The sequence below is a fragment of the Castor canadensis genome, chromosome 4 (assembly GCF_047511655.1).
Source record: "Castor canadensis chromosome 4, mCasCan1.hap1v2, whole genome shotgun sequence".
In the NCBI taxonomy this organism is placed as follows: domain Eukaryota; kingdom Metazoa; phylum Chordata; class Mammalia; order Rodentia; family Castoridae; genus Castor; species Castor canadensis.
Genome location: NC_133389.1, coordinates 114,888,960 through 114,916,399, shown reverse-complemented (window position 1 = coordinate 114,916,399; position 27,440 = coordinate 114,888,960). Strand labels below are relative to the sequence as shown.

General features: G+C 36.6%; 1 long non-coding RNA gene across 1 annotated transcript in view; it reads right to left on the bottom strand.

Annotated features, from left to right (window-relative positions):
- The window catches only part of LOC141422377 (uncharacterized), a 64,622-nt gene extending 45,382 nt beyond the window's left edge, over positions 1-19,240 (bottom strand). Inside the window, exons 1-2 of the long non-coding RNA XR_012446922.1 lie at positions 19,052-19,240; positions 3,508-3,638 (exon numbers count right to left, since the gene is read on the bottom strand). This is a non-coding gene — a long non-coding RNA (uncharacterized lncRNA). The remainder of the gene's footprint in view (positions 1-3,507; positions 3,639-19,051) is intronic.
- Positions 19,241-27,440: the final 8,200 nt, after the last annotated feature.

Here is a 27,440-nt window from a genome sequence, read left to right as displayed (position 1 = left end):
GGTGGTATTGAGTATCTTTGGATGTCACATATTGGACATTTGTACATCTTTAGAGAATTGAATAGTCAAGTCCTTAGCCCATTCTCATTTGAGTTGTTTGTTTTTGGTAGTTAATAAGGCTTTATTTGACAGTGTACCGCTGCTTGGAATGAGGCTGCTGAAACTCATAATTTACTCTGCTCTATTCAGGCTATAACTGGAGCAAGGTGTTGAGATTGGGTGCCATTGTCTCAAACTATCATAAACAATTTGGAGTCTGCACAGAGCTGAAGCTTAGGAACTATTGACAGAATTCAAGGTATCAGGTTGTCTATAAATTTAATGAGCTGTGGGATAGAATTTTGAACTTGTCTTGTGTGACTCCCATTGATTTCTCCAGAGCCAATGAGTAAAGATGACCATGACAGAGTCTGAGTCCATATAATGAAAATCTTCCATGTGATCAGAGTAGAGAGAGCTTCTGGGAGCTGTGCTGTGGTCCCTGTCCTTGCAGTTATAAGGTATTATATATTAGGGTGACAGCCTGGAAAGGGTGTGATGGAATTTGAACCTCAGACATTGATTAGATTGGAGCCTTCGGAGATTGGCCCTCAGAAATCCCAAGATTTTATGCAATGAAATTCTAAGAATTCTAAATTTCTTCCTTCCTTCTTTCTTTTCTTTCTTGCTTTCCTTTCTTTCCTTCCTTTCTTTCTCCCTCTTTCTCTCTTTTTTCTTTCTTGTTTTTTTAGATTTGTTTCGAATTATATATTTAGCTACTTCCCAAACTGCTACCTCTTAAGCTCATATTGAGTTTTTTCAGGCTCTGGGCCAAGACTGTACTTCTCTCTCTCTCTCTCTCTCTCTCTCTCTCTCTCTCTCTCTCTCTCTTTCTCTCCCCTACCAAGTAGGTTAAATATTCAGGGTGTTCATTTTTTTAGGAAATGAAGTTGAAATGCTTAAACAGGAAATGAGCACTTAGCTCCTAATGTTAGCTACCTTGAGACAAAATCAATTCCATTTCAAATGGAACCCTACTGGAGAGCTGTTTAGAAATGTGTTGATAGGAAAGAAATATTGAAGGTGAACGCACCAGAGACAGGAAATGAGAAACTTAAAGATATCTTTTAACACTAAAAGGCACTCTGTCTTTCCTGTCCTGAAAACCTTGAAGAAATCTTTAAAAACACTCTGCTCATTTGAGGCATTAATATATTGGGCTATAAGCCAAGGGCACCTGGATAAAGAACCTAAGTTTTCACGACTAGATCCTTTATGGAAATTCAGAAGTTTGAATTTTGCAGATGCTTCAATCACTGACCACACCTGCCTCCATTAATATGTGCTGGGGGAAAAGAAACAGAAAACTACTGCTAGTTCTGGCACCTTTATGTGAACAAGCTGATTGCTCATATCCCATATGGCCTCAGTTTTCAATTGGTAAACGTTCTTTTTCAGCCTGAGAAGTAGCACTCACACATTGTATGGAGCAGTGCCTCATTTCCTTCCCAATGACTGGCTCTGCTGCTGGGCAAAGGAAACATTTTCCAACTCCCCTCAATGCAGGGAGTAGTTTCCACCAAAGTGAGTGTTTGAAATTGGTGCCATCAACTGCACCTAAGTTTAGAGGTCATGTTACGTAATCAGAAGGTATGTTTAGAATCACTAATGTCCAAAGATAAAGATGGAAACATGAAATCTAAGTTGAAAACACAGCTACTCTATATTAGCTTTTTATGTTTTAACCATGGGTGTGTGTGTGTGTGTGTGTGTGTGTGTGTGTGTGTGTGTGTGTGTGTGAAATAAACACTCTAAGAGGCTTCCTTGGGAGATGGGGATTTTATAATCTTGAAATTTAATCAGGCTATTTTCCCCAAATTTTAGAACACAGACAAATTTAATACAGTGTCCAGAAATAGTAATACATGAAATGACAACCAGCAAATTTTGTCTTGCAGTCATTTAAAATCTGGTGTTCTCTCAGGAAAACTCAGGTTCTTTGTCTTCTAGGTTTACATTTCTTTACTTCTAGATCTAAAACTCTTTAGTTCATCAGATCTTGGACCAAGTGTCCCAGCTTCCCGATGAGAAAGAACCTTGCCATCTAGTCTAGGTGTCTTTGTGAAGAACTCTTAAATGCTCTGTCCACCATTGTTTGACATATGGGGTTTCTCATTTTGGTTTGGTTTACTAGGAATTCCATCACAGGTGAGGTGGAAACAGGCAAGACCAAGAAAGCAGTAGGATCAATAGAAATAAGATCACTTATATCACCAAGTATTAGATTTTGTTTCTTCAGTAATGAACTACACAATCATAAGAAGTAAATATTGGAAATTATACTGGCAAAAACGTTTTATAATTCTGAAATGGTTACTAACAGCTTCAGTCATTTTTTAAAAAAATCTATTAGTGTATCATTAGGTTTATCTGGCAATAAATTATGGGTAAAACTTGTGAACAAGGTGCTGAGCAGAATGCACACCTCTCTCCTCCCCACCCAAGAACATTTTTTTACCCCTAAAAAACCTTTCCAGGAGAGTGCTAATGAAAAACTTTGCTTATTTCTTAACTTATCCTAGGGTTACCTGTCAATATCATTTGGAATTCTTTTTTAAAACTAAGCTTAATAAAGAACAAGTTATATATTTCTCACAAGTGATCATCCATTACTTGAAAAGAGTCTACTTTTATGGAGAAAATAAGGGTTTATTTATCTGAGTTATTTGTGTTTGCAATAGGCAGACACATGGTCAGTAAATAAAGGACTGCGGTGTGGCTCAAGTGGTAGAGCTCCTGCCCAGCAAGTGCAAGGCCCTGAGTTCAAACCCCAGTACTGCCACAAATAAATCAAATGGATAAGAGGATAGAAAAAAAATGGAAATACCACATTAGGAGAGACTAAAATATAGATAAATTTCTAAAATGAAGAATCTTTATTAATCCAATGATTAATAAAGGATAAAGCTATTTTAATCTCACATGATTTTATTATTTTGCAGGTTTTCTGAGTTTACTTTAAGTACATGCCTAACAAGCAAACACTCACCTGTGTACATGCAAAAATCCTTATTTACAAACTTCATGGCCTTAAACAAGAAATTTAAGCTTCTGAGACTTTATTCCTTCATCTACAGAATGGGAATAACAAGGATAGCAAAGTCAAATGATTTATTATTCATAAAACACTCAGAACAGAGCTGGCATGCAATAGCACACAGTAATTATAAAAGTTGTGATCATCATCGTCATCATCTTCATTTTTGCCAGAGGATTCATTAGCTGTAGTGAACTTTAAAAGGTTGTAAAAATCAGATTATGTTGCAGTTTTAGTTTATGTAAAACTAAAATATACAATAATGGGAAAGGGATTCAAAACTTCTCCTTACAGTCAGAGTCCCTTACCATTTAGCATCGCACCTACCATGGCATCTTGCAGATGGTCTTATAGCAGACCCAAGGCTGCCAAGATCTATTTGTGAACTATATGAAAGGTCCAGTGTACAATAGCGGAACTTCTTCCCCTACCTTGAGTTGGCCTCACCAAAATTTTGTTCAGCGGACTTAATTTTACATTTCTTTTTCAGAAATTTCAAGAATTTCAGTTCCATGTAAGATAATGCTGAGTCCTTCCACTTGCGTAGTTAGAAGAGGGGAACCTGAGAACCAGAAAGAGAAGAGGAAGGTAAAGTATACTGCAAAACAGAAGTGAAGAGTTTTGCAATGAAGATTTTTTGCAAAGGAAAGAATGTGAAAGAAAGTAGACCCTGAGCTTGGAGCTAGTGTGCATGTCTATAAGGGAGGTAGGAAAAAGAGACATACTGGTAAAGGAGACCAGCAGACTGCGTGAGCTTTGGTGTGAAGAGTATCTTGCCAATGCTCATTAAGCATTTACGATGTTCCACACAGATCAGTCACTCATCCATCCTCTTAGCGGCCCTGTCAGAGAGAGGTTCTATTAACTTCACTCTATAGACAAAGTGCTGAGTCTTAGAAAGCTTTAAAATGTGCCCAATCAGAGCTAGCAAATAGCAAATACAGGATTGGAGCCCAGGCAGTCAGACTCCTGAAACTCTGTGTTTAAACACCATAGGGCACTGTCCTCATGACTAAATCTATATAATCCTCTGTACTGTTGCAGGGCATATGCCTAGTTGACTGCAACAAAAAAAGTTCAATAAAACCTAAGCAGCCAGGCATAGTGTTTTTTTTGTAATCCCAGATACTCAGGAGACAGAGATTCAGAGGGTGATGCTTTAAAGCCATCCCAGGCGGGGAAAAATAAATCAGGCATGGTAGCTTTGGTACTAGTTGTAGTCCAAGACCAGTCTGGGCAAACCGTGGGAACCTATATGAAAAATAACTAAAGCAAAAAAGGGCTGGGGTGTGGTAGAATACCTGCCTACCAATCTCAAAGCCCTGAGTTCAAACCCCAGCCCTGACACACACACACACACACACACACACACACACACACACACACACACACACACAGAGAAAGAGTTAAGCAAAGGTTTTACATTCCAAGAACTCTAGTATTCTTCATCTCTGGGTGCAGAATGAGGAGAAAATTTTTTTAATAAGTTAAAAATTAGAAAGTAATGAATAGGAAAGAAAAGAAGAAAAAGAAGCCTCTTGGTAAGAAAGTTATCTATAGCAAAGGCAACAAACTTAAGACTTTCAGAAACTAAAGAAAGGAGATTCTAAAGACTTCCTTAAAAGATCTTAAGGAGGGTGAATGGAAAACACTGTTCTATCATTTCACCTGCCTGTGGTCCATCTTCATCTTCTGAAAGGCACTTCCTGGTTTTCCTTAAAGATCTCACCCTCCCCACTCTCAGGGGAAATTCTAGAGCTGACACTGCTCCTCTCCTGAGGAAGCTGATGAGTCTGATATTCAGCCATGGGATTTTTAATGGAATTATCAGGGAATAGATAGACCCTTCTTAGGGATTGACAAACTAGTGTGCTCTGGGCCTGGATGTGGGAGTGGGCAAATTTTCGGACCACTGGGCAAAGCTTGTCTCAAAGATAACAGAGGGGACATGAGATGAGACAGATGGGGAGCACACAATGCGGGTCCCACGTGTATACCTAGATCCTCTGAGTCTACCAACTTGACTCTTTAATTATATGGACCAAGCAAAACTGTTTTTAGGTTAATTTGATTTGGTTTTGTGCCATTTATAACAGAGTCCAGGCTAACATGTGAGTTTGAATCATGTAAAATGCCCACATATGGTCCATCTAGTCAGACATCTTTGCTACTTTCATTTCGTGTTCATACAAAGAAAAGGATAAAGGAGTAGTTTCATTTAGGACTTCAATCCCCCAACCTCTTTATTCCTTTAAATGCTAGTATTTCTTTCCTGTGAATTTTCCTACCATTGTGTTTTTAGGAGCCTAGTTTTCATACATCAGAAGCACTGTCATACACTATATTAGATATATGCTCATCCAGCTGTTTTATTAAGATACTATTAATAAGTACATCCCTTAGGTACCACATTAGATTATTTAGGAAATTTCTTTTTTAAAGATTAGCGCACCCAATGGAAATCTGAAATTAATGAGTTCAGGTACAGTAGTGACTCTCTGATTATAGTATACATAAGAATGATGGAGATTCTTGGCTCCCACCTTCACAAATACCAATTTGGAAGTTTTGACACAAAACCTAGAAGTCTGCATCTTCACTAATCTCTTGAGGTAATTCAAATGTAAGTAGTCTCATATCAGGCTTGAGGAAGTCTTGATGTTCTAATTGAGCATCAGCAAAGACACTGGCTTGAGTTTATAAATTGCAGGTCTGTGCCTCCAGAAATAGTTAAGGGTCCTTAAGGCTAAACCTGAAAATTCCTGTCCACTTTACTTCTTTCTAATATGATCAGGCTTAAGTGAGATTATGTGCATTAAGAATTTTATATGGTTAGCATGTGCTGGGAGCAGTTATTTTTAACTAAAATTTTTAATTAAAATGGAGCTACATACAAGACAACAGACTTAAGCACGCTGGTATATTTATATAGAGTCCAACTCTTGTATCTCTCTAAAAGTGTTAAGATCCAAAAAGGCTAACTACTGTGCTGGGTTTTAATCACTCAGTGTCAAACCTTCTGGGTCTTTTTGGATGGGGAGAATTATATACCACATTTATGTGTGCTACTCTGAACATTCACCATGTAACTTGTAAGGCTGCAAATTTCAAGTGGACTCAGAGGAAGATCCCTGCAAGTCAAAGTCTGCCACGCAAGCTGCTGTGCCTCTTTAGCTTCATATCTAATAGAGTCAATGGTGCTTTTGTGGTACACTGATCCCACCCAAGACTGTCAGGACAAGAACCCCCCATATGTCTGAAACCTCTGATTGCCTCTCATTTGTTTGCATATCTTTGGTCTTTACCTCTTGGTTGTTTTCTTCCCTTCTGGTTGGTTTAAGATTCTAAATTGGTCACAGGTACCCCGGTCTTTAACGCCTAAGGTCATTACCCTTTGCAGTCATGAAAAATGAGACAGATAATTCAGACATTGGCATATCTGAATTAAGGGGGAAGTCGTTTGATTATCTAAGAAAGACTCAAACAGTTTTAACAGACATGTCTTCGTGGCCCAGATTTGGAAGTCTAGAATTTTGTTTTGAAGTACCTTGTAAACTTTTCTAATAGTCCTTGTCTGAGTATTTGTCAGTGTTGCTGAAACCAAATATGTAGTCTCTAGAGTCTTAGTTGTTTCTACACAGCTGCTGTCATGCCACATATTCCAACAAGTGATTATCCAACACAGAGAACAAGAAGGCTTGATGATTAAAGTGATAAAAACAACTACCATTGAAATCGCAATACCAGATTACAGTCTCTCAAAGAGAAATAAAGATATGGAATGGTCAAGTCCCCCAGAGATAATAATCTGTCTTTCAGAAAGGGAGTCTGATGAAGCAAAACAATAACAACAAAAATGATAGCTGGGAGTTCAAAGACACTCCGCAATACTGTACTAAAAGTTACAAAACATAAACTCTCCTAAACTATGATACGCAAAACAAGCAATGCAAACTTACACTCTTTTAACACAGCTCAGACTCATGTGGTCCAAGATAAGACACTGACAAACAGATCCAATGGAAACTCTGTCTGGACTCCCACATTAGAGATAAGACCGGTGACTGTACCAGCAGTTTGGCTGGTTTGACGATTCTGACAAATCCCTGACAAGGCCATGCTGTGACTAACTCAAGCTCCTCAAACCTCCTAAGTACTCATTCCTGGTCCACCCATTGTAGACAGCTATGGCTCCCCAGTACGTGCATTATCTTTTGCTGCAACAAGTTAAAAACTGTGTGTGTTTCCTGTGGGACTTAATACCTAGCACCCCATTTCCCAGAAGTGATTAGTGTGAAAGAATGATATGATGACCTACTGAGGATTTAGTGTGATGAGACCACGCCCTGTTTCTCCCTCAATGCCTGCCTCATAAGCCTTGATCCACTAACTAGCATGCTGCTGTTTCTCCCAAAGCCAGAACAGTTAAGTCCAGCAAGCATTGAGGGGTAGAAGGAGAAGTGGTTTCCTTCCATATTATACACACTTAGAGATTATCTGATCCCTGTTCTCCCAATTTTAGATTCTGCGTATCTGGAAGTCTTAGAGGAATATTTCTACCAAGCCACACAGTGATTCTACTGAATTGAAAATTAAGAACTGACCATTTTGAACAACTTGTGTTACGGTATCAGCCGCCAAAGAGTCACTCTAATGACCCAAGTGATTGATCCTGATTACCAAAAGAAGTTAGGTTGGCTACAAAATGGAGGGGAGGACAATATGTGGAACCCAGGGTATTCTTCCATGCATCCCCTAGTACTTTCATTTCTAATAGCAAAAGCTAATGGGAAATTATGACCACCGAAGGTATGGGCACTAAGAGTCAGATACTTTACTAATGGAGATCAGGGTTACCCACCAGGTAAAGGATTTAGGTCAGTTGAAATACTGGTAGAGACAAAGAAAACATGAAATGTTTAGTGGAAGAAAGAAGTTATAAATACCAGTACATCTTATGAAAATGAAACTATAATAATGATGCATAGTTTCTTCCTTAATTCTTATATAGATATAATATGCTATGCTGCCTTATACTATATTTTTACTTTTTCATGTTATGTTGCCTATTATAGGTAATATGCTGTGCATTATACTTTGATATGCTAATAAATTTCTTTTTGCTTCCTTCTTTTCTTCCCTGATTATTTTGAAAAGATTATTGGTAGTGATTACTTTTATAATTTGCCATTGCATTACAGGGTATCCATATGGGACTGGGAATGAATTAAGGAGTAATATTACCTAGAGATGCATACTGTAATCGTCACCCACATAAAATATTAAATATGTTAACATGTGATTGAACTTCATTATAATGACTTTACATGTCCCCTTTGTGGGGAAAGGGTGAAAACAATTTTTGAAAGATGAATCATTGTATGTATTTGTTATTGCTGCCACCTATTAAAAGAAAAAAAAATTCTCTTTACTGCATGAAAGAAATAGATACTGGGCACATATATCAGGCAGTTACTACAAAAAAACTAACAGAGTGATTATTAATGTTAAAGTTGAATTTATAATAAAAAGCTGTGTACAGATGCTAAGTAGCCCAAAATTTGGACTGTGTCTATTCTTAAGGTTTTACCTCTTAGCCCAAACCTGTTCTTCTGTACTCATCTTTGGAATTCTGGCACTAAAATCTGTGATTTTAAAATCTGTCTTTCTATCTTGGCTAGATGAATCTTTGATAGGCTGTGTTAATAGGGTGTTAGGGGGAGATTGGCTCGTGGGCTACAAAAAAGATAAAAGGACTTCTTTTTCCCTGTCTGGATGGCCCCAACTATCCTCTTCATCTTGTCAGTGACAGCTGGTTAGACTTTACCACTTTCTACCACTCCCAGAAATCACATATTACCACCTCAGACATACCAGACAGCCCAGCAGTGTCACCAACTCAGAAGCTTGATCCCAATCCCTCAGCATCTCCACCCCATTTTTTAGATTCTAAAATTCCAGACTCCTCCCTTTGTCCTTCAAGCCACAGAGCAGTGGTTTTTCTTGTCATTACTCCCTCTATATAAACACAATGTCTCCTTTCTGCTTTTTGATTCTCAACTAATCATTTAACCAAGGTCGTAGATTAAATTCTCTCCGTTAAAATAACTAGTATGATTTATTTTTCCTGATTAGACATTAACCGACACAAATATAAACAACCCTGTTGAGTTTAAGATGGTATTTAGCAAACAGGGTTCACTTATTTAATCAATAGAGAATTTCAATACTAGTAACATTCTACTTTTGTAGTACCAGTCAACAAGACCTTATTTAGAGTTTTCAGGGCCAGAAATGTTTCAAAATTCTTTAGATTTTAGAAAGGTAATAGTGTGTATGCATCAAATTATGTAATAGTTCCAACAAGATGTGGTGTAGAACATCTTGAGTTAAATACTCAAGAACATACATATTTCTTCAAATAACTTCAGGTCAGGTTTGACCATCAAATGAATTACCAAAAAAAATTAAAAATAGCTAGGCATTGGTAGCTCGTTCCTGTAATCCTAGCTACTTGGAAGGCTGACATTGGGAGGATCACAGCTCGAGGCCAGCTCAGGGAAATAGTTTGCAAGACCTCATCTCCAAAATAACCAGAACAAAATGGACTGGAGGCATAGCTCAAGTGGTAAAGTCACTGCTTTGCAAGTGTGAAGCTTTGAGTTCAAACCCCAGTCCCACCAAAAAAATTAAATTAAATTAGAATAAAGACTTGTGGCTTTTAAAATTTTTTAATTTTGGAATTGTGGATAAGAAATTTTGAACCTGTTCTAGGAAAAGCTACCAAAGACTAGTCAATAAAGAGCCATTTTAAAAAAATTCTAATATCGAATTCAGATATTTTTCAAGAAAACACTGAGTAATTTGAGTGAAGACTTAAAAGAGTAGAAGACAGCAGAAACAGAGCTCTTACAGACCTCTCTGGTAATCTTCAGAAAAAATTGCTTCCGTTTACCTGAGACTCAGTGAATTGGTTCTATGTTGAATTCTACCCTGACAGAAAACCATATGGAGTCCTTGTTTGAGAGAAGGTTAATGAAGGTGTATACAAAATTCAGACACTGCAACTCTATCAGAGGAGTTGTGAGGAGGTTACACGGAGCATGTCCTCACACGCCAGTTTGTTATTTTGGTTTTTGATGTGTCACAAGGTTACCAGAAAATTTTATAAATATATATGATTTCAATATATGAAAATAGCTGCCAGAAGGACTCAAAAGAGAAGCAGGTAAAATTATTTCTATTGTGAAGTTGGACCAAGGAAACAGAAAATGAGGGAACAACAGAGGGCTTTTGCATCAGCTTTTCTGTATAATTTGCTGTGTAACTGGGTGAATATATTAATTCAATAAAAGATTTTTAACTACTGTTCTAAAATGTATAAATTTAAAATCAAACATATTTCTATGAGTTGTGAATAACAAGAGCTTAATTTATAGAAAATAAATGCACAGTTTTACACTTTCTGAATAGCAATTTAAAACTGAATTTAATAAAATTTAAGTCAAGTTCTAGTTCTAGGTGTCCTAGTAAAGACATCTCCAGCCCTATTCTTCTCCCTGAAATCAACCTGAAAAATAAGAAGGATGATTTTTTTTTAAACAATGAGAAAAAATTTATCACCAATAAAGCTGGAAAATAATCACAACCTCAAAGGACAAACTATGAAAAACAACTGCCAAAGACAGAGGATTCTGGAGCAAATTGAAAGAGGCTGGAAGGATAGACAGCAAATGACAGATTGTGTGCAGTAAGCCAAGTTGCCCCAAAGCAGCATGTGGCCCTGAAGGGCTCAATCAGTAACCCCTCAGCTGGAACAGCAAATTCTTGAGTGTTTGTTGAGGAGTATCCCTGCAGCCTGCTCTGGCTGCTACAAGTGGGGGTGTGGTGCTGAATGAGAAACGCTGAGACCTGACATTTTTACAGGTCTGCTTGTATGGTGGGTTAGAAAAGATGAAAAGAAGCAATCAGATTGTGTGGCAGGTGCTCACACACAGCTTCATTTACCTCCATGAACACTGAGTGTTTGTTCTTTGTCAGGATCTGCTCAAGCTCCCTTACAAATTTTAACTCACTGAATCTTAATATTCTCATGAAGTAGGCATTATTATTATTATCCCCTTACCCATGTTACACATGAGGAAACTGAGGCACTGAGCTAGTAAGTAACTTGCCCAGGGCCAGAGCTTGTAAATGACAGAATTCAAAGCGAGACAGAATACCCCAGAGTTCATGCTCACCAATAATAAGTTACAGCACCTCTGTGAAGAGAAATAGGAAGAAAAGAAGGAAGGGAGGGAGGGAGGGACAGAAGGAAGGAAGGAAGAAGAGAAGAAACATCACACACAAAAAACATAATTATTAGAATGAAAGTTAATTTGTTCACACAAGGACCACACAGAGAATACTAAAATCATGAGAAAGAGCCCTCTGAGAAAAGAAGCCAATTTATATAGTGTGTAAATTATAGCTACAAAAAAGAAATCAAGAAAATAACTAAGATTAGAAGTTGGATGAGAGGTATGTGGAAATAGACAAATAATAATTTTCTTATTCATAGTAGTCAATAGGTATCATCAAAAGTATATAAATCAAAAAATGAAAGCTAAAATAACCAATAAATGCTTAAGAACACATTATAAATTTCTAAATTATCAGAAGAAAAATGCATCTACATATTTAATTTTTAAAATATACATCATTTATCATAAATAAAACAAAGAAAGCAATATAGAAGTGAAGCTAAACATATCTGTATGTGTAGATGAGATAAAGCCACCTATTAAAAGAAAAAAATTCTCTTTACTGCATGAAAGAAATAGATACTGGGCACATATATCAGGCAATTTCCACAAAAAGGCTAACAGAATGATTATTAATGTCAAAGTTGAATTTATAATAAAAAGCATTAAGAGAAATAAAGCTCACTTTATAATGATAAAACAATCTACAATAAATATCTGTCATTTATTACCAAAGACCCAGCATGAAAATTCTTTTTTAATATATTTTTATTTTTAATTGACACATAGTCATTGTATATATATTTATGAGGTACAGTGTGACATTCCAATACATATATATAATCTGTTAAGATTGGATCAGGGCAATTCACCTATCACCTTAAACATATATCATTTCTTTGTGTTGTTTTTTGTGGGTATTTTGGGGGTTTTTGGTAACACTAGGGCTTTGAACTTAGGGCCTCACACTTGCTAGGCAGATGCTGTACTGCCTGAGCCACTCACTAGCATCATTTCTTTGTGTTGGAAACATTCAAAATCCTCCATAGCTGGGTGTGGTGAGCACACCTGTAATGCTAACACTTGGGAAACGAGGCAGGAGGGTTCCAAGTCTCAAAAAACAAAATCCTCTCTACTAGATATATTCGAAATATTCAATGAATTGTTGTCAACCATAGCTATCCAACTCTGCTATAGAACATTAGAAGTTGTTTATCTTATCCTTGCACTCCTGTACTCATTAACAGCCTTCTCTCCTTCCCCCCCTCCTCAGCACCCTTCCCAGACTCTAATTAACACTATTATAGTCTCTACTTCTTGGAGGCCAACTTTTTAGCTTCCACATATAACTGAAAACAATTGACATTTGTCTTTATTTGTCTGACTTAGTTCACTCAATATAGTAGTCTCCAGTTTCATCCATATCTTGAAAATGACAGAATTTCATTCCTTTTTATGGCAGAATAATATGCTGTGTATAGTGCCACATTTTCTTTATCCATTCATCAATGAATGGACATTTAGTTTGTTTCCATACCATATCTTGGCTACGGAACAGTTCTGCAGCTGTCTCTTAGACTGTTAATCTCATTTCCCTTGGACATAGCCCCAGTAGTGGGAGCAGGGTATTATATGTTAGTACTATTTTTAAATTTGTTGAGTAACCTAATACGGTTTTAAATAATGTCTTTATTAATTTATATTCCTACTAATGATATATGAGAGCTCCTCTTTCTCCATATCATCAACCACCTGGCATGAAAAATTTAAAGCAAAAATTGCATAAAATACAAGGAGAAAGTAACAGATAAAATTCACTTATTCTCTTGACCCACGAAAGATCAATTGAACAGTTAAAAAAAAAAAAAAAGTAAAGATGTAGGATCAATGTATACCTTCACCTGAAAACAAAGAATATCCCATCTGTAAGTACTCAAAGAACATTCTCAAAAACTCATTATACGTTGGGCCACAACATACTCTCAACATATTCAAAGGAAATAGTATAGCTCATATCCTCAAATTACAATGAAAGGAAAATAGAATTGATTTTTTAAATGGAAAATAAAACCATGCCTGCCTAAAATTAGGACTATTAAAAAAAAGCTAAGTTGAGGGGTAGAAGTGTGGCTCAAGTGGTAGAGCAACTACTTTGTAAGCTGGAAGATCTGAGTTTAAACCCCAGTCCAAAAAAGAACAGATTAAGTTGAAGGCAATAGAAACTGAACCTGAAGAATATTGAGAAAATAACAATGAAAACCTCGGCATTAGAGTTGATGTGTTCTGACTAGAGTCAGTGCTTTGAGGGAGAATTCAAAGCCTTAACCAAATTATTGAGCAAGAAGAAAAAAAAGTGAGTTCACATTTAAAGCAAGAGATAAGAAAAAGCATAAGAAAATAAATCAAAGGAGCGCCAGAAAAGGAAATTGAAGACAAAAGCAGATATCAATGATTTTGAAACAAAGATATAGAAGTAATAAACATAAGGACTGATCACTTGAAAAATGTCAATGAAATGGATAACCGGATAGCTTACCTCATTTTTAAGGAAAATGTAAGAAAAGCGCGCACACACACAAAATCAGCAATTCAAATGGGTTAACCCACTTATTTTGGGCAACCAAAATAATTATAAGAAAATACTTTGCACAAAATTCTGCAAATGTCCTAGGAAATCTAGATAAAATAAATTATTTTCTAAGGAAATATGACCCTAGAAAAGACTTCTAAAAACAAACAGACCAATTAGCAGTAAAGAAATCGAGAAGGTTATCAAAGATTAACCCCTCACACAAACACCAGGCTCCATCAGTCTTCCTAATGACTTCACTCGAAACATCTAGGAATAGGAACACATTACTCCACTCGTAAGTGACCCATAAGCATGGTGATAGAAAGAAAGAATTACACCGACACTGAGTCTGACAAATAAAGTGCAAAAAGAGAAGCTGCAGACCAACATATAATTTACAATTAGTACAGAAATGCCATAAAATGTAGGCAAATTAATAAATTAGTACACAATAACCAAATGGTGTTCATTCTGGGGATACAAGGGATAGCTGAAAAGAGAACATCTATTAATCTATAATTGTCATATTTAATAGGTTAAAGGAGAAGTCCCAGTTAATCATCTCAATAAATGGTGGGAAAGTATTTTGTAAAATTGAAAGTACATTAAGTGTTGTGGTCCATGCCTGTAATCCCATCATGAGGAGACCGAGGCAGGAGAATCTCAAGTTTGCCAGGTTGGTCAAGGCCAGCCTGGGCTACACATCAAGACTCTGTCTCATAAAAGGTCTCACTTTGGGAGGGGGATTGATACCAGTGGAGGGAGGGAGGTGGTGGGGAAAAGGTGTAAGAGGGCCAATATGGTGTAAATACTGTGTACATAAATGTAAACAGAAAAAAGATATCTGTTGAAACTATTTATCAAATGGGAGGAAGGGGGATGAAGGAGAATGGTGGAGGGGGGTGAATTCAGGTATGATATATTTGATATACTGCAAGAACTATTATAAATGCCTCAATGTACCCCCACCCAGCACAACAATAAAAAATAAATTAAATAAAACCTCAAACTATAATAACAGCAAGTTGAACATAACTCCCTGACTAAAAAGTCACATATAAATGTAGATAAATACACATAGATTCACATATATGTACCTATGTATTCATATATGTGTAGGTAAACAGATATATCACAAACATGTATATATACATAACCAAAATCTAGCATCATGCTTAATGAAGAATGATTGGAACGATTTTCACTACCTTAAGAAACAAGACGAATAAAGATGGCCTGCATCAGAAAGGCATTGCAGTGAAACATCAGGGAAAGCCCAGGGATAGCAGATAATAATGACAGCATCAGAATGGGGAGGGGAGTATTTCAGTTCTAGCTAGCTCCTGTACCCCACTCAAGGACAGTGTCAGAATGGGGCATCAGGAATAGCCTGGCAGGATCAGGAAATTAGCTCCATACAGGTGACTGGACAAATAAGTAAACCATCCAAGATGAATAAAAGACAGGTTTCTCACTAACGAAAAGGGGAATTCATATGAATTTCAAGTGAAGCTTAACTTGGTGAGGGGTTGACAACCAGATTCCTTCACTGTAAAGGCAGTTTTATTTTGCTCTTAGCAATTAACAAGAAGGACATATTTACACACCATGACATAGTCCTTCTCTGCAACTTTCACCTAATTGTTTTAAGTGGATCATCCTGATGTAAGTCTATTATTTCACTGGGAATTGCAAAAAGATTTTCTAATTCTGTCACTTCTACATTTACTAGCTGACATTCTTCTATAAGAACAGTCTCTTAAAACCTAAAAAGGCAGGGCAAATGATAATTATTTTCCTTTAATTAAGAATTTTTAGAGTGAACTTTTGATGTAAAAGTTGCCTTCAGTTTGAGAAGTGAGGATTCTCTCTTTCTCTCTCTCCCTCCCTCCCTCTCTCTCTCTCTCTCACACACACACACACACACACACACACACACACACACACTCCCTCCCCCCCCATATATATATGGATACATGGGTTATCAGTTACCGGGATACTCTTTTTAATGTTAAAAATGATCCAAATTTGGCCAGTGGGAGCCTCTTCAGTGCAGTTTTTAGGTACTTTGGTCACATGCTCAGTGATCACTTCCTTGTTTGGGGAACAACAAGACATGCCAGGGCTCACTTACCCTGACACATACCTGAGATTCAACCATGATTTCTTTAAGCTCCAAAGTATTTGGAAAATGGAAATATTTTCTAAATGCTAAATAAAAATGTTGCTACTGGGGTGCCATTGGTTCTATACAATTTCAACAAGTGAAGTTTAATATAAAAACCAGGATATTTATATTGGTATTTCAATTTAACGAGGTTTTTTCCTGTAACATCTTTAATTTTCTATGTTTATTTCTTTTTGCTTACATTTTTACAATTGTGATTCCTAATACTATTGACAAATATTGTCTTATTTGTTTCTGTTACTATATATACAACAGTTTCAACTTATAATTATGTTACTACTAATGGTAAAATTAATTCTATTTAAATTATCTTTACAGTTTTTTTGTCCTTAGAATATCACAATAAGAAATTCATCAGGGAATACAAATCAAAACCATCATCAGAGAATACCTCATATTCACTCTGATGTCTAGAATCAAAAAGAAAGATAACAAGTTAGTGTTGACTAGGATGTGAATAAATTGGAACATGCATACATTACTGGAAGAAATGTAAAATGGTTCAGTTTCTTTGGAAAACAGTCACAGTTCCTAAAATGTTAAATGTAGATTTACTGTATGATCTAGCAATTCTACTCCTACATATATACCCAAGAGTAATCAAAACGTATGTTCACATATAAACTCATTCAGAGCAGCATTCTTACTGGTAGTCAAATGGGGAACCCACCCATTGATGAATAGATAAATAAAATGTATCATGTTGTAATATTATTGTTATTCAGCAATAAAAAAGTTGAAATACTCTAACATGCTACAACTTGGATAAAACTTGAAAATTTGCTAAGTGAAAGAAATGTTAAGTGGTTAGAAAAAAACAAACATAGTGAGTGAGCAGTACAGCATAGACAAATTTATAAAGATTAGTGATTTCTATGGGTGGGGGAATTATAGAAGAATGGACACAGACTGCTAATAGGTACAGGGTTTCTTTTAAGGTGATGAAACGGTCCTATACTTTGATTGGGTGATAGTTGTACAACTCTGAAAGTATATTACCCACAACTGAATTATACACTTTAAATTTTATGTTATATGAATTATAGCTCAATAAAGATTTTTTTTTGAAAAGAAATAAAAGAGAACTTCCTCAACTGGATATGTCTATAAGAAACTTTGATAAAGCCATCTTATTACTGATTAGAAATTATTTTTCCTTTTATGATCACAAAACCACCCACCCCCTCAAAAACTGATGTCTGACCAAAACCACTTGTTTTCAACATTATACTGCAGGTTCTAGCCAGTGTTGTAAGGCAAACAAACAAATTAATTAACAATAAATAAAAGACATAAAGATTAATATGGAAGAAATAAAATAGCATGATCCAAAAGACATACAAAGGAACTACTGGAATCGCATAGCAAATTTAGCTGCTTGCTAAATACAAGCTAATATATAAAAATCAAATGTATTTCTATATATAACCAAAAAGCAACTACAAAGTGAAATTAAAACAATAACTATATTTATTAAAAAACAGTCCAAAACAAGGAAACAGCTAGAGATATATTTAATAAACATGTATGTAAGAGTTATGCTCTCAAAAATGCTAAAATAAATTAAAGATATCTGAATAAATGGGGAAAGATACCGTGTTTCTGGGTTGGAAGACTCAGTATGGTTAGGATGTTACTTCTACACAGATTGACCTATATATTCAATGTTATTTCAATCAAAAAGTCATCAGTCTTCTTGTATAGAAATTGCAAAGATGTAGAATAGGCAAAATAATTTTAAAAGAGAAGAACAGAGTTGGAGAACTTACATAACTAATTTCGAGACATTTTTAAAGTTAAATTAATTAAGACTTACTATAATATAAGTAATAGGGACTAACTGGAGTTGGCATAAGAAGAAACATAAATAAATAGAATAGAATAGAGATTCTAGAAATAGACCCACATATATACAGTGAATTGATTTTTGACAAAAGTGCCAAGGTAACTCAATGTGAAAAGGATAGCCTTTTCATTAAATGGTGCTGGAACAACTGAATATCCATATAAAGAAAAATCAATCTTGGTATTTCTTTTGCTACACACACACACACACACACACACACATGCACAATCTAAATGTATCATAGATCTAAACATAATAGAACTTCTAGGTGAAACTATAAGAGAAAAATTTTGCAACCTTGGGATAGGCAGAAATTTCTTAGGACACAAAAATCACAAAACATAAAAAGGAAACTTGGAAAGCAGAAATTCATCAAAATTAAAACTTTTGCTCTTCAAACTATATCATTAAAAAAATGAAAGGACAAGTCCCAGACTGGGAGAAAATATTGGCAAAATACTTGACAGAGGTCTAGGTCTTGGTTGTAAAAAATATAAATAAATATTACAACTCAATGCTTTTTTGTAAAAAGTAATCCAATTTTTAAAAACAGAAGATTTGAACAGATACATCACAAAAGTAGATATATAAACGGTCATTACATTTACATTCATGAGTTGACAGTCAACATCATTAGTTTCCAAGGAAATGCAAGTTAGAACTACAGTGAAATACCACAACACATCCAAAGCAAAACAACTAAAATTTAAAAGATTAAAAAGAGCAAGCATTGGCATATGATTCTCATACTTTTCTGGCAAGACTCCAAAATTCCAGTAGGGAAGTTTCTTACAAAGTCAAAGATACACTTACCATATAAGATCCAGCAATTCCACTTCTAGATATTTACTGGAGGAATGAAAATATAAGAATACTAATATATATAAATGCTCATAGCATCTGATTATATCCACTTCGGGTAGAAGGAGAAGTGTCCCAAGACTAGAACATATACAATTCAGACACAGTAGTAAACAGCTTAGTTTTTTGACAAGAGACAAGAAATGGTTAAGCTGGGGCTTAGAAAAAGAAAAATTGGAAGATTAGGTACGTCTAAGTCTAAGATAGAGGCACATGAATAGACATATGATAGTGAGCATAATGTATGAAGATCTCTATAACTTACCTACCCCCACCAGACACCATCCATCATAAGAGACATTGATCAACCAAGTAGACAAAATGACTTGGACAGCTGACGTCAGTAACTTCACTTATTAACTGCATGGGCCCCTTCCATACTGGAAGGGCCAGAGGCTTGTTCTGTCAAAATAGACACATATTTCAAGCTTGCCTTTAATTCTTACTTGTAGAACATCACACAGCACCATGATCTGAGGACTAACAGAGACTTTGATCTACCAGCAGAGAATCACACACTAAGGGACCCACTTCAGGGCAAAAACATCAGAGTCTTCAGAGGCTGTGGGACCCACTGTTTGCATCATGTCATACATACCAACAAGCATTTGCTTACTGGGAGGGTTTGCTTGTGTAATACTATCAAGGTCACTCAATAACTTCTTGGACTGTACTCACTAATTGCACAGGTCTACTCATATATTAAGTTTGGGTTCTTTCCTTTTTCTGTCAGCTGGTTGTAATGAATCCCCACCTAGCTACAGGTGTCAGTTACTGTTTCTTCAGACATAGGGTCTGGGTTTTGTGCTCACGTGGCTGGCTTGTGACCTTTCCTCCTGCTTGTGTTTAGCCCAGATATATCACTTATCAGATGACTACTGGCCAGTCTGACTTTATGACTTGTTAGGACTCACAGAACTCAGATCGCAGCAGGGGATTTCAGATGCATGGGTGCTTGGTCAAGCATTCCATCTTTACAAGCACTCCATGATACCTACAGAAAGATGACATTTGAAATTGTCTCTGTTTTTTCATAAAGCAGCTTTGCTAGGCAGTCACCAATTTTAGAACATAAAGAATTCATGGAGCAACAGGCACAAAAGTTGAAAAAATGAAAATCAAGCAATACACGCTTAAAGGGTGCTAACTCTCAGAAATTAAAAATATAAAAATACTAATCTTCATGCCTGAATTATAACATTGTACCTTGCTTTTGTTATTAATTTTGTCCTTAAAATTGTCAACAAATCTCAAGTTCAAAAATGACTAAAGAATTTGAGTTTTGACATGCTTTATGGTTTGCATGCTTATCTTTATTCTATCAAGTGTATTGAAGGCCCTGTGATTTATATCAGCCGTTTTATCTTTCATTAAAGTTGGGGGAAAATCAAAATAAAAGACTCAAGTTATTACTCAATTCAATTCATTGGCAAAGATATCAATGCTGCCAAAACCAAAATGTTGATTGGCTTCCAACATCATCACAGAAAAGCTTAATATTCATTTACCAGCTAATATTCCAAAATCTAAATTCATTTGCTAGAAGGATTTTAGGTATTTAAAAGGTTGTCCAGAAGTCAAACAAAAATCTAATACTACCTGCATTAAATTTAATTTAAAATTTAAATTAAATAACTGCCCTAATAAAAATGATATTTGACAAGCTATGAAACCTACACATGAAAGCCTTTCTGGTGGAAAGTGATTGCTATGGTTTGAATCTGTTCTCCAAAGACCCCTGTGTTAGAGAAAGGCTGTTGCCAACCAGTAGTGCTACTGGGAAGTGCTGGAATCTTTGGGAGGTGGGGTCTGCTTGAGGAAAGTTAGGTCATTGCAGGCATGCCCTTGAAGGGATCCTGGCTCCTTCTCACTTTCTTTTCTTCTTGGATACCATGAGGTACACAGGCCTCCTTCAACACACGCTCCCATCTTGCCACAGGCCCAAAAGCAATGGAGCCAATAGACTATGGCCTGAAACCATGAGTCATAATAAATCTTTCCTCCTTATAAGCTGATTTTCTCAAGCGTTTGTTAGAGTAATGAAAAGCTGACTACTACAATGGCTATGACTAATTTCTTAACATAGGTACCATATGTAGTAAATGCTGGAGTATGAGCCCAGGCTCCTCAGGCCTAATCACTTCTAACCACTTCTGTGAGCTCTAGCACTTTCAGCTGCTAGTTCAGCTGCATCCCGGTGCCTGAGGGATTAAACATTGCAGCAAAAGACAGTGAACATCCCTCTTCTGCCTCCCGTCCAGCAGCCCTCAACTAATGATTAAGAGGATCTGGTACAGAAATATTCCAGCTTTCTTGGGATAACACCGGGGAACAGGTTTTATGCCATTTCCCAGGATCTCCCTGTGGAATTAAAGTCTAATCACCCACAGTGTGATAATGGGCATTAATAATGTACCCTTCACTAACTGCCTTTCCTGTCCCACCCCAGTCAGTGTCTCCTGTACTTCCTACACAAACTGAGTGCATGGAAATCCTCCTTGAGTTGTGCTTTGATCCCACCACTACAACCACACTAACTGGAACAGCAGTTGGCTGGTCAGTTACCTCTGAAGTGACCTATTTTGAACCTGGAAGAGCACGGAATGCTGAACAGACAAACGAATCCAATGGATCTTTCTGTGGGACATCTAAATGTGAAATACTTGGAAACAAGAGTTGATCGTAGAATCTCAGAGACACAGGAGCCAGGGGAAAAGTTAAAAGAGGTGGCACAAAGCATTTTCCACAGTTGTGGGGATCAAGGTTTTTTGTTTGTTTGTTTGTTTGTTTTAACATGGGTCAAGATTTAATTCTAGAATGAATGAAATATAATTAAAATAAACACCTTCTGCCTTTAACATATTTACTCTCTACATTTTCTTTTCAGTAAGACAATATCTTAAATATTTCAAATATATTATTCCAAGTATCATCTCATGTCTAAGATTTTTTTTGTTCTATACCTGACCTTCCAAAGGCTTGATGAAATACATTAATTGTGGAACTTTGTCAATTACTCCAAAAGATCCAAAACTGAAATTTGTTGTCACTCTAAATTTTAAAAGTATTAACATTCTTCTTCCTTTTACGATTTGCTTCCTTAAACAGTTCTGTAAATGTTAGTTAAAAAAAAAAAAAGCAAATCCTTCAAAGCATGATCATTTTACTTCTGGTTACAGGAGGTATAAGGAGGTCTTAAAGGATGTCTTCCTTTAAGTCATAGCCCAAACTGTAGCTAAAAACAAAGTTTTAAAACTAGGCACTAAAAAGAGATGGAGGGGTTATAGAAGTCTTAATGAGGCCTGGTAAAACTATTAAAAAGGAAACGCACATACTTTTGCGGCCTTTGAAAGCCCAATATAGCTAACAACAATGTGTTAGAGTTACTAGAAATGCATTATTCTTATGCACCTGGTTCAGATACCCATGATGCCAGGAGGGCAGGTATTTCCTCACACCTGAAAATTGTGAAAATGGAGATGTGAAGCCTTTAGCCAACAGATTGTTGGGAAGGCCAGAAAAGTTGTGAAGTCTTCTGGCCTAGGATTGTCCTTCACAACTATAAGATGGGGCTCTCCATAATCTGCGACTTTAACATTATGAGCCCCTTGAGAGCTGGGGTCATGTCTTCCGTTTTAGTGGCTGAGGACAATGTAATACACGTGGAATGCACTAACAGACATTCATCTGCAATCACTTAACATATTTCTAATAGACCCAAGATACATTTTCTGGTGGCACTAGGGTTTGAACTCAGGGTCTCATGCTTGAGGCACCCTGCCAACCCTTTTTTGTGATGGGTTTTTTGTAGTAAGGTCTCCCGGACTATTTGCCCAGAGCTGGCTTTGAACCTTGACTCTCCCGATCTCTGCCTCTTGAGTAAGCTAGGATTACAGGTGTGAGCCACCAGTTCCCCGGCTCTAAGACATGTTAAATGAATTTTGAACAAGAAATAAACTCTGAAATGCAGATCTCTTTTGAGAAAGCATGGATTTTCATTGTCAAAGCCAAAGATCAGTCCTTCTCTTCAAATTTTCAATCTAATACTTTCTTTTAAAATTCTAAGTGGTCTGGCAGAGTGGTTCAAGTGATAAAGTACCTGCTTACCAAGCATGAGTCCCTGAGTTCAAATCCAAGTTCCACCAAAAAAAAAAAAAAAAAAACCTAAGAAAGCAAGAATTAATATAATCTTTCATTTCAAAAATGCAACAAAACTTTTAAATGCATCTAAACTCCATTTCTAGCTAATTCCAGCAATGTTGTATCCCATTTTGTCCATATTACTGCTTAATATCGATAGGCAAAATGATTAACAGCTATGATTTTAAAGTTATAGTAGAGAAGCATGCATCACAGTTTATTTTGACTTGATCATTTAGCCCCTGTGTATTCTGCTTTGAGCATAAACTTCAAGTTTTCTTTTTGGCACTTTTAAAATCTGCGTTTCACTTCTATACCAATTACACAATAGAGAAGAGTGATTGCTACCAGGGCTTCCTTTTAAGGAAGAAGTTTGTGGCTTGAAGCGGAAGGCCTCTCTCCCCTTGACTCTTCATATTTAACTCAGGACAGAGGTTCCTAGCTGAACTGCTGAATGACCTTTATTTCTAGCTAACAGTGGCATGGGAGCTTAGGAATCTCATAATTATACCCTGTGGGCCAGCTCCAGACCAGCTTCCAAGGAGGCTTTTGGAGAGACATGTCAATAACAGTCCTTAGCTCCAGGGCAGCTGGAACCAGAGTTCTTTGACAACAATGGAACCTTATTGCTCTTAGAGACCACCTCAGAACTACTCTCCAAATTCTGCAAAATGTGTGTAAAGATACCAGCATTTTAAACTGTATTTCCAAAAGCTCAAAGCACCTACCTGGTAAAATCCAAACTCCTTTTCTCCTTCAATTTCAGCTGTGTATCTTTGTCCTGTCTTCACTAGGTGAAGATTGCTTTTCCTTCCTCACAAAGGTCACTTTTAAAGGCCCTGTGGAAATTTTTGAATGTACTTTGGGTCTGGCCTGTCAAAGTATATTCTTCAGATCACAAATCATTCCTTCCTCCTTCTCCTGAACAATTGCTAGAGCTCAGAACAAGCTGAATTTTGCGCTGAGAATTCTTGAATTACCATTGATTTTCAGTATGGGTTTAGTATCCTGATAACCAAAAACAAATTCATTTTGAGAGGGTTATCCACAACCACTGACAACCTTTTCTTGGAAAAGGTTGATGATAGCATATTTATATGTGAATCTGATTCATAAAATTCTGAACTCCTTGTCATGTATATATTTGCTTTACTTAAACAGAATACAGTGAGTTAAACAGAAATGAAATCTAAAGAACACATCCAGGCTAACTTAACCAATTATTCTTGTTCAATAGCAGACACAGAAGAGGAGAGATCAATGAATGAATGAGCAAATAATTACATAATTAAGAAGTCATTTAACTCTACCACCTTTTAAGTCTATAATGTATCATAATAAGCACAAATACAACAATGTGTGTTAAATGTTAAGATGACATTATAGATAGTTTTGACAGTGAGCACTAGTCATTTATGTCTAGTATCCACCTCTCCTTCCTATTTGTCAAATATTTCCATGGATATCTCTTAACCCAGATCCCCTCTGTCCTCTCTCCATCTCAGCCAGGAGACAAGACTATGACTGGCCTTCCCTGACTTTGGATGCCAACTAAGTGATTTTTGTATTGTGACCTTCATCATAGCTCCTGTGGCCAAGCTCAACCCCCTACTTGGCTTCTGCCTAATCTTTTTTTTGGTGGGGGCAGTACTGGGGTTTAAACTCAGGGCTTTGCTCTTGGTAGGCAAGTGCTCTGCCACTTGAGCCACGTCTCTAGTCCTTTTTGCTTTTTCAGGTGATTGTTTTAGATGGGGTGGCACAGTTTTACCCAGGGCCAGCCTTAGACCATGATCCTCCTCCTACAGCCTCCCAAGTAGTTGGGATAACAGGTGCACTCCATCACGCCTGGATTATTGATTGAGATGGGATTTCTTTAACTTTTTGCCTGGGCTGGCCTCAAACCACAATCCTCCTGATCTCTGCCTCATGAGGAGCTAGGATTACAAGCATGAGCCACTACACCAGGCCCTGACCAATTTTAAGCTTTGTCCTTCAACTTCTCACTAATTCTCTGTACCCTAATATCTTTCCAACCCTACTCCCTTTTAAAAGAAAGACCAAGTTATTTTCTGTTTCTCTTTCTTCTCCTAAAGTGATGTTGATGAAAAAACAATTTAGAGAGCAAGGTTAGGTTAACAGGACCAACAAGGGATCTCAAGGGAGGACCCCTGGGATTCATACCACTACCACCTCAGGCCTCCAGGGCAAAGACAGAAAGCATTGTCACTGGAGTCCAGGAGAGGTGAAGCCAAGAAGGAAAGGGCTGCCCAATGGAGAGAAGAAACATTGTTCTCCTCTTGTCCCCAATTTCCTGTGTGTGCCACCCATGGGTTGAGCTCTATTAGAAGTATGATGGTTATCATGGTTGTCAACTTGACTAGATTGGAGACACCTAAAAAAATTAGTAAAACACACTTTTGGGTGTGTCTGTGTGTGTGTTTCCAGAGACCCTTAGCATGTGGGTCACCAAAGTGAGGGGGAAGATCCACCCAGGATGTGGGCAGCACTGTCCAGTAGACTGGGGGCCCACATGTAACAAAAGCCACAAGAAGGAAACCTGCCAGTGTGTGCAAGCTCTGTTCTTCCTGACCAAGTGTGCTTGCTTGTTGCCATCGTCTGTGGACATCAGATTCCAGCTTCTTCAGCTTGACTCTCCAGGGAATATTTCGCTTTGAGCCTCAGACTCAGGCTTCATCATTGGTCCCTCTTGTTCTGAGACTTCCTGCCTCTTGGACTGAGCAGCTACTCTTTTCTCTGGCACTATATTTGTGGAGAGCCATTGGTGATCATCCAGCCTCTGATCATGTGGGCCAATCTAATAAATCCCCTTTTATAATTATGTATATATTTTATTGGTTCTGTTCCTCTAGAGAGCCTTGACTCATACAAGAAGCCTGTCAAAAGGGAGAGTAGTTGAAGCAGTGTGCACTGCAGGAGGTCAGCAAAGTCAGGTCAGAGAGAGAAGGAAAGACAGCTGAGTGCAGGGTGTCAGGACACAAACAGAATCACCAACACAATAGTCCTGCAGAACATGAAAGCAACATTTTAAATCTCCACTATTAAAATTTTATTTTATGGCACCTAATCTTTTAAAACAATCTTGTTTTCATATTTATTTTCCATTTTAAACATATATTTTGAGATCTATCATATAAATTTATAAATTCTTATAAAGTTTATATAATAGTTCTGAAAATGTAAAATATATTATGTATATATAGCAAGATTTTAAAGCAAAAATCAAATTATCAATATTAACTTATCTCAGCTGATTCATAATTAAGCTAAGACTTAATGATGTAGCCAAAAGATGGTCTAGTACATATGTGAAACTGTATCAGGAAAATTCAAACAAAAAGAAGCAATTATTGTAATATTAATACCAGTCAAAATACAGTTCAAGGCAAAAAAAATTACAATATATGGCCTGCTTTGCAAATGCAAAGCCCTGAGTTCAAACTCTGGTCCCAACAACAGCAAAAAAAAAAAAAAAAAAATTAAATGGGATTACTACATAATAACAATGAGATACTTTATATAAATGAAGTACAAAATCAATCAAGAACAATGTGTCAGGTAAAATGTGTAAAGTAACAGGATAAATCAACAACCATAAATGCCATAATAAATGTGGATGGCATAAGTATATCTAATAAAAATTAGCATATGTTAATTGTAAAAAATAATAAGTTTCATTATGACATTTTCATACATGCATATAACATAATTTGGTCATATTTTACCCTTCCATTACTCTCTCTTGCCCCCCTCCTTCTGGTCCCCTTCCTCTTCCCAAGTAGTTCTCCTTCTACTTTACTATGTTTTTCTTAAAAAAAAATCTAGAGTCTGTATATGAGATAAACACATGGTCTATTTTGCTTAACAGAATGATCTTCAGTTTCATCCATTTTTCTGAAAATGATATGATTTCATTCTTTGTGGCTAAGTGATACTCGATTGTGTGCATATGTCACATTTTCTTTATTCAGTCATCTGAATAAAGTCAGAAGTACTTAAGCTGACTCTATAACTTGGCTACTGTGAACTGTCACAATAAACATGGGTGTATCTCTATTATATTCTGACTTTGATTCTTTCAAGTATGTACCCAGGTGTGGGATAGCTGGAGCATATGATAGTTCTATTTGTAGTTTTTTGAGGAGCCTTCATACTGATTTCCACAGTGGCTAAACTAACTTACATCACACCAACAGTACATATGGGTTCCTTTCTTTTTTTTAATTTTATTTATCATTTTTACATTTACTTACATGTGTAGACATTATTTGGGGTTCCTTTTTCCTAATCCTCTCCAGCATTTGCTGTTGTTTGTTTTCCTAATAGTAACCATTCTGACTGGGGTGAGTAGTTTTGATTCGCAGTTCCTGATAGCTAAAGATATTGAACATTTTTGGCATGTATTTTTTTGGCCATTTGTATTTCATCTTTTGAGAAGTGTCTCTAGTTCATTTGCCCATTTACTGATTGGATTAGTTGTTCTTTTGGTAGTTTTT